The sequence below is a fragment of the Peromyscus californicus genome, unplaced genomic scaffold (genome assembly GCF_007827085.1).
Source record: "Peromyscus californicus insignis strain IS unplaced genomic scaffold, ASM782708v3 Scaffold_14__1_contigs__length_90479793_seg_1, whole genome shotgun sequence".
Classification (NCBI taxonomy): Eukaryota; Metazoa; Chordata; class Mammalia; order Rodentia; family Cricetidae; genus Peromyscus; species Peromyscus californicus.
Window position 1 is genome coordinate 4,122,401 of NW_026294435.1, and position 13,326 is coordinate 4,135,726.

The window sequence follows — 13,326 nt, forward strand, 5'->3', positions numbered from 1 at the left end:
GAGAAGACGCTGCCAGCCGCCGCCATGAGAAACAAGATGTAAAAGTACTGGTAAGCCACGTGTCAAAGTATAGATCTATAGAAATGGGTTAATTTAAGATATAAGAACTAGATAGCAAGAAGCCTGCCATGGCCATAGTTTAAAAATGATATAATCCTGTGTGTGTTTATTTGTGTCCGAGTGGCTGCGGGACCAATGGGTGAGAGAGATTTGTCCTGACCGTGGGCCAGGTGGGACACAGGAAAACTTTCAGCCATATGCAGCTTTGGGGCTGGCTTCCTGTGAATCACTGTACTCTCTGACCTTGGTTCAGACTTTGCACATATGATCTCCAGCTGTTAATATTGTAGTGACTGACCTTGAAGAAGCTGTGGACACAGTGGCTCTTCTGATGTGACAGTTCTCCTCAAGTGCCTTCTGATGACTTTTATAAATCATTCCACACATTATTTTCACCCTACTTAATGTAGCTACAGTGATTCCTTGGTTCTAACCATTGACTCAAGTAAAACACTTTCATGACATATCTGAGTTATGGAGCTAATGGAGTGAGAGGAAATCAATTGAAAAGATTGACATTGTGTAGGTTGTGAAGAACCTCTCAGTGTTAGCTCCTCTTAAAATATTTCTCTTAATGTTAAAAAATATATGCCTGTGAAAAGGTAAAAGTTTAAAATATGAAAATGGTGAAGTGATCATTCTGATTTCAGAACCTAGTAAGTTACTGCTAGATAATATTTCTTATCATTAATTTTTCTAATGTGTATCTAAATGATTTGTATCATTCAAAATTGTATATATATGGATGCATATATTATATATAAGTATATGTACATGAATTATAATTTCTGATTATATAGCATCAATATTTTCAAAGTATAATAAACATAATTAAGCTGTTTTTTCTCCTCTATAGTGTATCCTAACTTAAACGTTTTAATTTACTAGAAAGAATTTTGGACTATTCCCTCCTTTAAGACAGTTTTTCCAGTCACTGAAGATGGCTCAGCAGGTACAACCTATCCTTTCACAGAAACCTGATGACCTAAGTTCCAAGCCCAGAACCCATGGTGAAAGGGCAAGAGCTGATTCCCATGGGTAGTCCTCTCCTTCTTCCTACACACATACTACATACTGCTAATAAAATAAATTTAAAATAAAACAGTTTTCCTCTGCGGACCAAATGGAAAATCTTTATAAAACAAATATTTACTTATTTCCCAGGGTTACTTAAGCTTAAATTTTAAATTAGTTTTTGTTCTTGAATTTAACACTTTATCTTTGCAGTAGTGTAGATGGGATTATGATTTTGTATGTCAATACTTCTATAGCCATTATTTTAGGGTAGAGAATGGAATTAACTTCCCTCAATATCATATAAATGGGTAATTCTGAAATAAGGATATGTATTAAAGTCATTTGGCTCTAGAATTTGATCTAATGAACAATGAGCAATTAACTGTTAATATTCTTACATATCATGAAAATGAGTCCATGATTGAATTCTACAATCTGAATTCAGGATTTAGATAAGAGTTTGAAGCTAGTGATATAAACTTAAACCCAGAAAAATTTAATCTAGATCTTTCACAAATCCTTGGACCTCAGAAAAGGTTACCAGCTTGCAGACAGAATTATTAAGTCATAATTCAAAATTAAGTCTATGAAGAATGCTCAAGACAGGAAAAAAATTAACCTTTGTCAATGAGAATCACAGATCTGCCTCCCCAAACTATGAATCTATAAAAACTTTTTCTAAAGCTTACCTTTTATAATCTACAAATTTCATTCTTTGTGTCCCCAGCTTGAGACAATTTTATTTGTCATCAAGTTCTCAGGACACTTGGTCACTTATAAAGCCTCCATCATTCTCAGTGACACCCTGGTATGTGTGTATCATTGTTTTCACTAGCCAGTAGCTCTACAAGTCCATAGGAAAAGAAATCTTCATCCTAACCTCTTGTTTCCATGCAAGATACTTAGACCAGGAAGGTGTTTTTAAACAGTAAATTCCCCCAAAGGCATTCTTGGTTGGTGGCAGTATACAGTTGTGATTTAGATGGGATAAATCTATTGATAATTCATTGTGTAAAAAGTTTTGTTTAGTAACAGTGAACCCAACAAAGAGGAAGAAGAGCAAAATTTCACCTGTGTTTTGGTTTTACTTGAGGAACAGCTCCCAATTCCTCCACTACTCCCTTCTACTTTGTTTTCCTGGGCCTTCCAGTAAGTTCCCTTTCCTAAACTAGTAAAAGGTAGACATTCAACACTCTTAGCAAAAAGTCTTGTTACCTAGCAAAACTGTGCTAATTTTGTATGATTACATTATTTTAAGAAGTTTCAAATAATATGCATTCATTATTTCACAGTACAAAAACAGTCCTTCCAGAGTATTTCTTTTTGTAGGCAATGTTATCATCCTTCAGTTACATTCAGGTTTTTGGCAGGAAGTATGATCATATCAATTGATTAAGATTTGCTTTTTAATTTAAGTGATTGCAAAACTTAGTACTGTGTGACATGGGCCTGAAGACTATATTGAATCCTGGCTCTTGGCCAGAGGCTACTTTATTGAAACAGAGACCATCCTTGCATGCAGTGTTCATACTGAATTCAGCGAAAGAGAATCACCCTCAGGTAGAAGACTCTTCAATTCTCTTTGCAAGAAATATTTTGTGTAAATATTGCCTCTTGATACCCAGAGCTTGTGAAGAGTATTGTTCATTCCTAAGGCTGGTTTATTTGTGATAATATCTATGAAACACTTCAAAAAAGTGCATAGATTATTGCAGGACTGAATAATCGAAAGACGGCATGAATTCATTGCTAGAAAGAAACTTTGGGGACATGTCAGAATTGTATATACAACAAAAGTTTAATCAGAAATAAAAAAGAAATATGCTCTTTCATGCTTTTTATCTCTGCTATTCCCTGTATGGGGTGCACGTCCTTTCCCATTTTGATCATTTTAATGATATCTGCCATATTGTGACACAGTTAAAGTTCCTTACTAGAGATGCTAGTACATTGATAATACATTTATTCTCTATATCTTTGAAAAATGAAATTCTTTTATTTTTAAATTAGCAATTGTATGATTTTCTTCATGTGGAAAGGGCATATGATACATATTATTTCCCTTGTGTTATTTATCTATAACATGTATTTTCAATATATTTTAGAATATGTACGTTAACCATTTTTTTTTTTTTTTTTTTTTTTTTTGGTTTTTCGAGACAGGGTTTCTCTGTGTAGCTTTGCGCCTTTCCTGGGACTCACTTGGTAGCCCAGGCTGGCCTTGAACTCACAGAGATCCGCCTGGCTCTGCCTCCCAAGTGCTGGGATTAACCATTTTTAATAAATTCATCTTCCAATCTTTTCTCTTAATTGTAGTATTTAATCCAATTAAGTATTACATAATCACAAATTGCTTAATAGCTATCTTGGTATTTAAATTTGTCATTTTGCTCATTTTCTAAGTATATTTCTATATCCTATTATTATTTTTATATACCCATGTGTTATCAAAGCATGTTTTAAAACTTTATCTTGATTTGCATATGTTTTCTGAGAATATGTGTGTATAAAGATGTGTATGTGATTATGTCCATACGTGTGTGTTATGTAAGATATATTTATGCATATTTGCACATATATACATATGTAAAATACAGTGGTTTCTGTTTTTTGCTGCAATCAATAGCTTATTGATTGCTGGTCAGGATATTATGTCATTTCTGCTGAGTCACTGAACTTTTACTTAAATTTAGATCCTGCCTTTCTTGCTGACTGTGATGGCATCCTGAATTGTTTCTTGGTCTCTTTCTGGGAAAGGGACTATCTAACCTCAAGGATGGAGCATACTGTTCTGGAAGAATCAGGAAATCCCTAATCTCACACAGTATCTAAATCAGGTGTGAGAGGAGGGGAGAACTTGCCCAGCAAGATTTGCTTTTTTAATAAGATCCCTTCTACTGGTGCACCTTGAAGGTGGGACCTTACAGGTATTTCAGTACATTAGGAGATTAGATCTACCTGGGCCTTTCCTAAATTGAGATTGAGAAATACGAGAGCTGAGTATGTTTCTGTTACTGAATGTGATTGAAAAGAGTTGTATAAAAAGTCTATTAGGAAGCCGGGCGGTGGTGGCGCACGCCTTTAATCCCAGCACTCGGGAGGCAGAGCCAGGCGGATCTCTGTGAGTTCAAGGCCAGCCTGGGCTACCAAGTGAGTTCCAGGAAAGGCGCAAAACTACACAGAGAAACCCTGTCTTGAAAAACCAAAAAAAAAAAAAAAAAAAAAAAAAGTCTATTAGGTTAAATGTTCAAAATTTTGTCTACACTGTATGTTCCACTATCCTTTTATTATCTAAATGTATACTATTGGAACACAAATATACAACTTGATAATAATCCAAAGTAATAGATGGATATTAAGTAGAAGTAGAGGGACATGGAAAGACTATGAAAGCAAAAGCAGGTTTCCACATGGTTTGCTTTAGCTCCCAGAAAACATCGCAAGGAGAAGGGGTGGGAAGGCTTGAGGGCTGGTGTGAAAACAGGAAGAATAAAGGAAAACAGAGGACCAATGGGTTCCATAAAGCACTCAAGCCAGTGTATTTAGCAGATTCCAACTTGAGGTTCTCTGCCATCTAGAAGGAATGAAGCAGATACTTTTACTTTCCTTGGTCTTCTGTCATTCTAGATGGACAGTTTATTGTCTGTTCAAGTGAAGGATAGAGAAATGTATAGACAAGTACCAGCTCTCCTGTTAAGTTTTGAAAAGACATGTAGATAAATGACAGTTAAAGAATTATAGAAAAAAGAGAAAGAAAGTTAAATAGAGGATAAAAGATAGATAAGTAGGTAGATAGATAGATGATGACAGATAAATTATATATATATGAAGAGAGGTGACAGGCAAATAGAAACAGGAAAGCAAGATAGATATGAATATATGCATTTTCACACACAGCATTTTACAAGATGTAGGCAATAATATTCTACAACCCTCAAGTTTTCACCTGTCACTATCTAGATGACTTACCTTTTTCTTCATAGACAAAGTCAGACAGTAGTGCATGTATGCTATTGAGAATTATATAAAGATTTCTTGTTTAGTGCTAGACATTGTGTGGCACGTGTCTGAAATTCTAGTACCAAAGAAGCTGAGGGGAAATATGTTCCAGGTGAGCCTGGGTATATTGGGGCCAGTGAAATAATCTTTTTTATATCAACCAAGCTATTTAAGATCCTGATAATTTCTTCTCCTTTAAATATTTTTTACTAACTTCAAAATTCTTAAAAAGAATAAAAAAGTAATCTTGAACCTACCTGAATAGGTGAATGTCCATTTTTTCCTCAAAACATATTTGGTTCTATTCCATCAGCATCATGCCTCAATGAGAAAGTCACTTTCCTGTGCTTCAGATACAGTATTTGTTGAATATAGACTATACTCAAACTCCACTTGGCAGATGACTGTATCATTAGACAATTGAAGGATATCTCACATTAATACAAATCAAATGGAAAATAAATCAATGAAACATCCTGTGGTATTTTATAAAATATTGTCTTTTCAGGAGAAAAGCTCTCATGGTCTTCCTGAAAATAAACATCATGTCATGTGATCCTGTGAATTTGAAACAGTGACATCAGCAATTTAAGAAACTGTATAAATCAATACCGAGTTTGAACTTTTGCATTATGGGTAATAATCCCAATATTGCTATGCTATCCAACTGGATCTTGTCTGCAATGCAGTGTACAAAGTCTCACATGCCTGTACACACACAGACAGATACAAAATGTTAATTTTGGATTTCCTTCTACACATTTTTTCCTCCACGGTTCCTGGTCAAATATATAATATAATTTTAATTTTTCTCCGTAATAAACTCTTATACTCTCAAATGAATACTCATTCATTACTGTCCACAGATTATCACCTGTTGCTTCTATACCACAGAGGTTCATGACAGGTAATGAATTTTCTTGTAATATTTGTCATGAGCTGTTGCAGGCCATGATGTAAACACAGCAAATAGCAATTGATAATTCAGATGTCAACCCACCAGATGAATAATTCTCTGATGAAGGAGAACCCATTCAAGTAAGACTTATGGGACCACAGACTCTGAAAACTAATACTTTTGTTTGTGATTTCACATGTGCTATGGTATCTACCCAATACCTGCACTGTAATGTGTAATCTCATATGATGTGTATATATAATCTCATGATTACATCTCAAACTTATGAGCACATATATTTGTAGATGGTCATGGAGATGACTTCTCATTAAGCTGTATAATTTTAATAAACAGAAAATATACTAGGATGTGCTTCAAAACTAGATCTATTGTCTCACAAGGACTGTAAGACACTTAACAGCCTGTTTTGTTTCTTTAAGTCAGAGTAACATAAGAAAACAACAATTTATCCCCAGTCTGAGACAAGCTACAAACATTTAGCTAATTTGAAACCTCAAAGCAATTTCAAACTAAAGTGGATGTCTCTGTAAACATACCATAAGTTAAAAACTTTACAGATATGTACAAGGACAGAGTTTCAGATGTCTAACCAAGGTTATTGACACAAAGTAATTTAAAATACTATGCCAGCCTCTTTTGCCAAGTCTGACTGACAAAGATCTACTTCTTCAGCAAATTCTTCAGTGGCTTACCTCACTGGGCACTGTGCCCCCACCCTCAGGTAACAGTCTGTACACAAGGGACTTTGAAACAGGGCATTGTCATAGTCACTCCCCTCTGATGTAGCTTTTGTAACATTTTTATTGCAAAAAGTTTGCTGTTGAATATGTATATAACCTGAGGAAAATCAGAGCAGAATAGAATAAAAAGAATGAAGAGAATTAGAGCTGGAAAAGAATAAAGAGCATGACCCAAGCAGTTCATGTGTGGGTTTTCTTATAGATAAGAAATTTTCTAAGCCTTGCTACTCTGAAAAGCATTCTCTTAATAATCCTGGGTGCAGTTCTGGGAGCTGGTCTTTCAGACAGCAAAAACTATTTCACATGAGATTGACATAGGGAATGTTCATTATTCTTTACAATTCCCAGATATGATTGCAGTGTGGAGGTTTGGATGAGAATGGTCAGCAAAATGGCTCATAGGTTTGAATACTTGATCCACAGTTGGTGGAGTTGATTGAGATGGATTAGGAAATGTGGAAGAGGTGTTCATTTGGGGTGCTTTGAAGATTCCAGAGGCTTAACACATCCAAAGTCTCTCTATGTCTTTTTCCCTCTTGTGGATCAAATCTAAACTCTCAGCTCTTCCTCTTCTGCTCTGCCTTTCTCACACCTAACAAGTTGTTAGTACATTATTCTTGTAAGTTCTTTCAACTAAGCTTTTATTTCCTACTACCCATGCATGCATATGGAATCCTGTGTTAGGTACATGTGAATTTTTCTTTTTAAAGAAATGACTTTTTTCAGATGAGGTAAGCCTTTGTTTATTCCCAAGGGAGACCTTACCTCCATCTGAATGGAGAGGAGGAGTGAATGAGGGGTAGAAAGGAGGTGGGGTGAGGGAATGAGAGAAGAAGAGGGAGGGGGAAACTGTGGTTGGTATGTAAAATAAAATAAAGAGGTGACCTGGCATAAACTGTTACCTAGACAGCCTAGAATCAAATCCCACATGAATAATTCTCTTTGACAGGATACCTCCAGGCATGTCTGTATGGGATTACCTTGAATACTAATTGATACAGGAGGTCCCAGACCACCTATATCTAGATATGATACCTCATATCTCAAGAGGTGGTGTTGGACTATGTAGCAAAGTCAGGTAAGCATAAACTTACCAAGGAGAGAATCAGCTAGGGACTGAGCCAGCAATCCATGTCCCACCAGGGATTTTGCTCTAAGTTTCTGCCTTGAGTTCCTGCCTAGAATTCCCACAGTGGTGGATTATAAGTCAGAAATGTAAGTCAAATAAGCCCTTTCCCCCTCAAGTAGCTTTTGATGAATTTTTTGGGTCAGATTTACTCTGTGTAGCCCTGGCAACATAAAGGGAACTGGAACATGGGGTTACACACAAAAGGAGCATTGAAAAATACCCCTAAATTATTTAATCTAAAGTTAAATAGATTATGGAAGGCAGAGAACTCATGGCTATATTGATGATTATATTCTGTGGAGTAGGGAAGTAATTCCAGAAAAAGCTTATTTTTATCTGCTTCTCAGGGGGTTGATGCGTTCTGGACGGTACAGATGACTAACAAAGAAAATAGAAGGCGCAGGGCTCTACAATGTGTAGAGGAAATATAATCCACAAAGCAACTAAGCCTTGTGTGATTAATTTAAAGCCTCTCTAGAGGGGCGGAATACAGAGTCAACTCATGAATGTTTACAAACTACTGACATTTGCTGGAGGTGAAAATTCTCTCAAAAAATGAGAGAACCACATTCTTATTGCGGGTGGTGTAAAGGAGTTAGGTGAAATGAAGAATAAATATGATCATATCACATTGTGTAAATGATGAGAATCCTAAGAATAAGGAAAAGTTTAAAAGACCTAATTATTCTCAACAAACAACAGAAAGTAAAAATTACCCTGAACTGTAAAAATATTCAAATAAAAATTTAAAACATATTAGACCATTTCAATCCTGCTTTTCACTTTGTCAACATTAGTCTGATAAAAAACATAACAGAAACAACACCAGCAACAAAATTATTCATTTAGCATTACATTGTCCCAGTTCATAACTGCAGATTTGATAATTTTTAAATTGTTATTATTTTAGGTATGTGTTTGACATTGGTGTGTGTGTGTGTGTGTGTGTGTAGGGGATGTTTGTCACATAGTACATGTGATGGACAGAAGACAGTTTTGAGGAAGAAAATATCTCCTTCCAATTGTACAGAGGTTCCAGATATCAAATCCACGAGGCTGTCATGCTTGTCTACAAGCGATCTCACCTCCTGAGCTGTATTACCAGACTAAGTCTACAACAGTGTACTTTAAATAATCATTTCAAATAAATTTCAAGAAATATCATCTCCAGCTTCAGCAGTGCCTGAGAGATATCTGACTTGACCTCATCAGGCTTCTTGCCCTTGGGCTTCACAATCTAATAGCTCAAGCTGAACACGGCCTTGACCTAAAGGGGGGAAGGTGCCACAGGTCTCTTGAGTTGCTGGCCTCCTGGCCATGGCCATTTACCAGTGCAGACCACAGAATTCCAAGCATCCCCTTTCTGGACACAGAGTCCATCACCCGTGAGGACCCCAAAGGGTCCTTTAGAGCAAACTATGAAAAAAAGTGCTAACAGATTTCTTAATAAAAACAAACATAATGAGTCAAAAACCTAGATTCATGTCAGAAACTTAGTTCAAGATGGTGCAGTTATGCGAAGGAGGTCAAGTGAGGCAGTGACTGGAGCTAAGCACCGTGACAGATATCCTCAAATAAACAATTTTAAAAACAAAATATACTTTTCAGAATTTTGTGGAAAAAATTAAGGCCAGATCTTTGAAAACCAGCCACTGTAAGAATAAACATCTACAGCATTCTGTAGAGTGTGAATTTTTTTTTTTTGTAAGACAATATTAGATACAACTGCTACTTGGGGAACAGCATTCTACTAGACTGATTCTTCAGGATCATTCCATTAAAGTTCTAAAATAGAGGAGTTTTTGTTTGTTTATTTTAAAAGCACATTTTAGATAAAAAAGCAAAAAGTATAACCTAATTATCTCTCTCAAATAAAAAAATGTATTTACGCCCATGTTTTGTTTTCTGAACTCACTATTCCTTCACATTCTGTGTGTAGTGTTGTGGTTGTCTTACTGTGAGGAATTTGATGGATATGCCTGATAACATTAGTTTAGAAAAAAGATCTCTGGCATTTTCTTTAAATTTAGGATTGAAAAATAAGCTATTCAATATATTTTTAATATTTTTAGGGTCAAGAGTTACCTCAACCATATTAAAATAACACCAAAGTGACAGCTGATGATGATTATGTGGCAATAATGGCTAAGGAGAGAACAATGGATGAGGGTCTGAGATCTAAAAGACTTAATTTTATACATAAGTCTTACTTTAGTATATTTTGGAAGTGAGGAAAGAAAATGAAGAACTTTGAAGTAATGTGTACAACTCCAAATCCTCAGAATATCCAAAACTTCTGAGAGAAATCACCTTTGCCTACTCCATATACGGCATCAGAGATTAACTAAGGAAAAACAATAATAATAAATCAAAAGGAAAGGAGATAAAGTGTCTTGCCTTTGGGATATTTCCAATGAAATATTACATTACTACATTACCAAAATGTAGCAAAACCCAGCTCCTTTAGGTCAATAATGAACTTAATATAATTCATAAGTAAAAGTTTTCTTTTATAATGGACACAAAGCGTGCTAAGCGAAAATACAAACTTTCAGAAATGATGGATACTTAGTAAAAAGAGTATTATGAAATACTCTTCAAGAAGAAGAAGAAGAAGAAGAAGAAGATGAAGAAGAAGAAGAAGAAGAAGAAGAAGAAGAAGAAGAAGAAGAAGAAGAAGAAGAAGATATAATTTAGACCTTTAATGAAAATGTTCACTTCAGACAGCCTGCAGGTTTTGCTTCATATTGCTAGCTTGTGTAACTTACTGCTTTGTTCAACAAAATGCCTTAGAAATTTCAATTTATCCAATAAAATTTACACTATTTCCTCCCTGGAAATCTACTCAAAACATGGCTGTTGGTGCTGTTCAGAATGCAGCTAATTGTTAACTTTCTCGAGCACTGGAAAATCATGTCAAATTCCAGAGCAGATCCAATATAATTTTAAAGTTTTGTAGTAGGTATTACTTATAGATTTTGATATTTACTCAGTAGTCAACAAATATAAATTTGCAGTTACTGTATGCTTATAATGTTCAAATCATTCAAAAATATATAAAATTTACCTTTAAAGTGATAATAATTTTAAAATGTTGAATTAGTATATAATGCTGGCAAAATTGCAAACAAATGCTGACAGTGTTTGCCTGGTTATAATCATGCAACATGTCTCCAAGTCACTGTGTATTAGCACAACTCAATGTGGTAATTAAGATAGAAATAGGCAGTACCAAGCCGAATGTCCTATCAGATTCCTTTAGGGAAAACAAGAAAAATCACTGATGTGACTTGAAATGTGTCCAAGGGATTTAGTTACCATCCAATTAACTTCCAAGTTCTGTTATTAAAATGCATAACAAATATCACCCTCCATGTCTCTGAACGTGTTATTATTTAAGTCCTTATTTTAGATGGCTTCTTCATTAAGGACATACATCCTAAAAGCCAGCTTTGACTTTTAATTACAATGCACAATCAGCCTTGTCAGGTGAAAAGTTGGAAGGACAACATACTGTAAGGCATATTTCTGAAGTCTCAAGGGCCTACCTCTTAACCCAAAGCAAATAACAGAACAAAGGCAAACATTCTTGGAACAATCTACTGTGAAACACAAGCTGGGTTGTTGCCCCCTGCTTAACCTTGCAGTTTACATTAGTCATGAAATCCATACAGGAATCTCATGAGACCGGGCAGATATACCAACACATGGATGTGTGAGAAATGAGGAATGAAACAGTCTTTTCTCAGTTTCAGCATATGCCTTGTTCTTATATCTTTTCACCCTTTCTTTTTGCATTTGCTAATCAATTTTACTTTAAAGAAATGCCTGTTTCACTTCAAATGTGAGACAAAAGTCCATTCTTTGGAGATGTCTATTCTATATATAAAAGTGTACTTTAAAGTTGTTTCATTGAAATTCATGATATTTTTTTCTGTATTTAAAATGTACACTTTCCAGGACAGATCAGTAGTAGTATATTAAATTCATGATATAAATTGCCCTAATAATTCAATTTTACTCATTTGTAACAGATTTACTTCATATCAATACCTCTTGACTTTTGCCTCACTTCCTAATAATACTCTGCCCCAGAACAAGATGCTATTTCTGAAAGGAACTATCTGACACTTGAGACATTAGCTCCTCTTGCCATGTCAGCAGAAACAAGGCAGAAGGCAATGATAACAGTTTCAAAAATCATCATTTCATGAGTATAAATGAACCGTGAAAAATTTGCTAAGAGAAAAATATTTTCATGCAACAATAAATTGTTAGTTGCTTTAAATGAAGATAAAACGTATATATGTCTATACTTGTAGTATTTGCATTTTTATGTGACTAGGTTTTGGAATAGGTGAATAAACACGTAAGCACATACATGTCTATGACAGGTATATAAGCATATGTATATTTATATATACATATATGTATATATATACATATGCTTAAATATTTATATATGAATATATATGAGAGTCTATAAGTATGCATGAGTCATTGTGTGTGTGATGCAAAAAATATATATGGAATGTGTCATTTAAAAACTGAAGATAACCAGTCAAGCACATGGTTCTGAAAATGTTACATAACCTAAGCTTTCAGTTGCCATACAGAGTAAAAGTGGTAAATTTCATTACAATGCCAATATTAAAAGAGTAAGAGGAAAAACATGGGAGAACTGTCTACAGTAAATAACAAACAACTTCTATTCAAGTTATACCTTTTTAAAATGACATACAACACGAGTAATGTGACTGCAGACTGAGGAGAAGGCCTACATAACTGAATTGATGCAAAGCTCGACCTTTGTCTTAATGTACGCACCTCATCATTGCGGCTTCTGTCTAGCTTCACCACTCTTAAAGGACAAAAGCATAGTGTCCACTAAGTGAACATACTTCCCCTTGACATAAAATACTCCAAACTCCCATCCAAGGCTCCCTACCCCTGACTGACATGCATTTTTCATCTACACGAAAATGACACCAGGATTACATATAAAGCTTGGAGTTAGGAATAAAGAATATTCAGGAAAAAATGAACACAGCTACAATAATACTGACAATATTGATTTTTGTGATACTCTTTAGAGTCCTTATTTCACTACCTAAATCAACCTGATAACACTGTATTGTTTATGAGATAAAAAAAAAAAGTGCTTAATGACGAAAGCTTGCAAATTCTTTGCCTACAAACATACTAACCTTTTTTTTCCACACAATCCCATGCTTTGGTTTCCTTCCCACCCACAACAGCATTATATACATACATGCATACATACACACACACACACACACACACACACACACACACACACACACGCACACACACAAAGACACACACACACACACATATATATATATATATATATATATATATATATATATATAATTTTATATTGTTATTTTGTCTGTATGCAAGTCTGTGTACCACATAAGTGCCCACAGATGCCAGAAAAG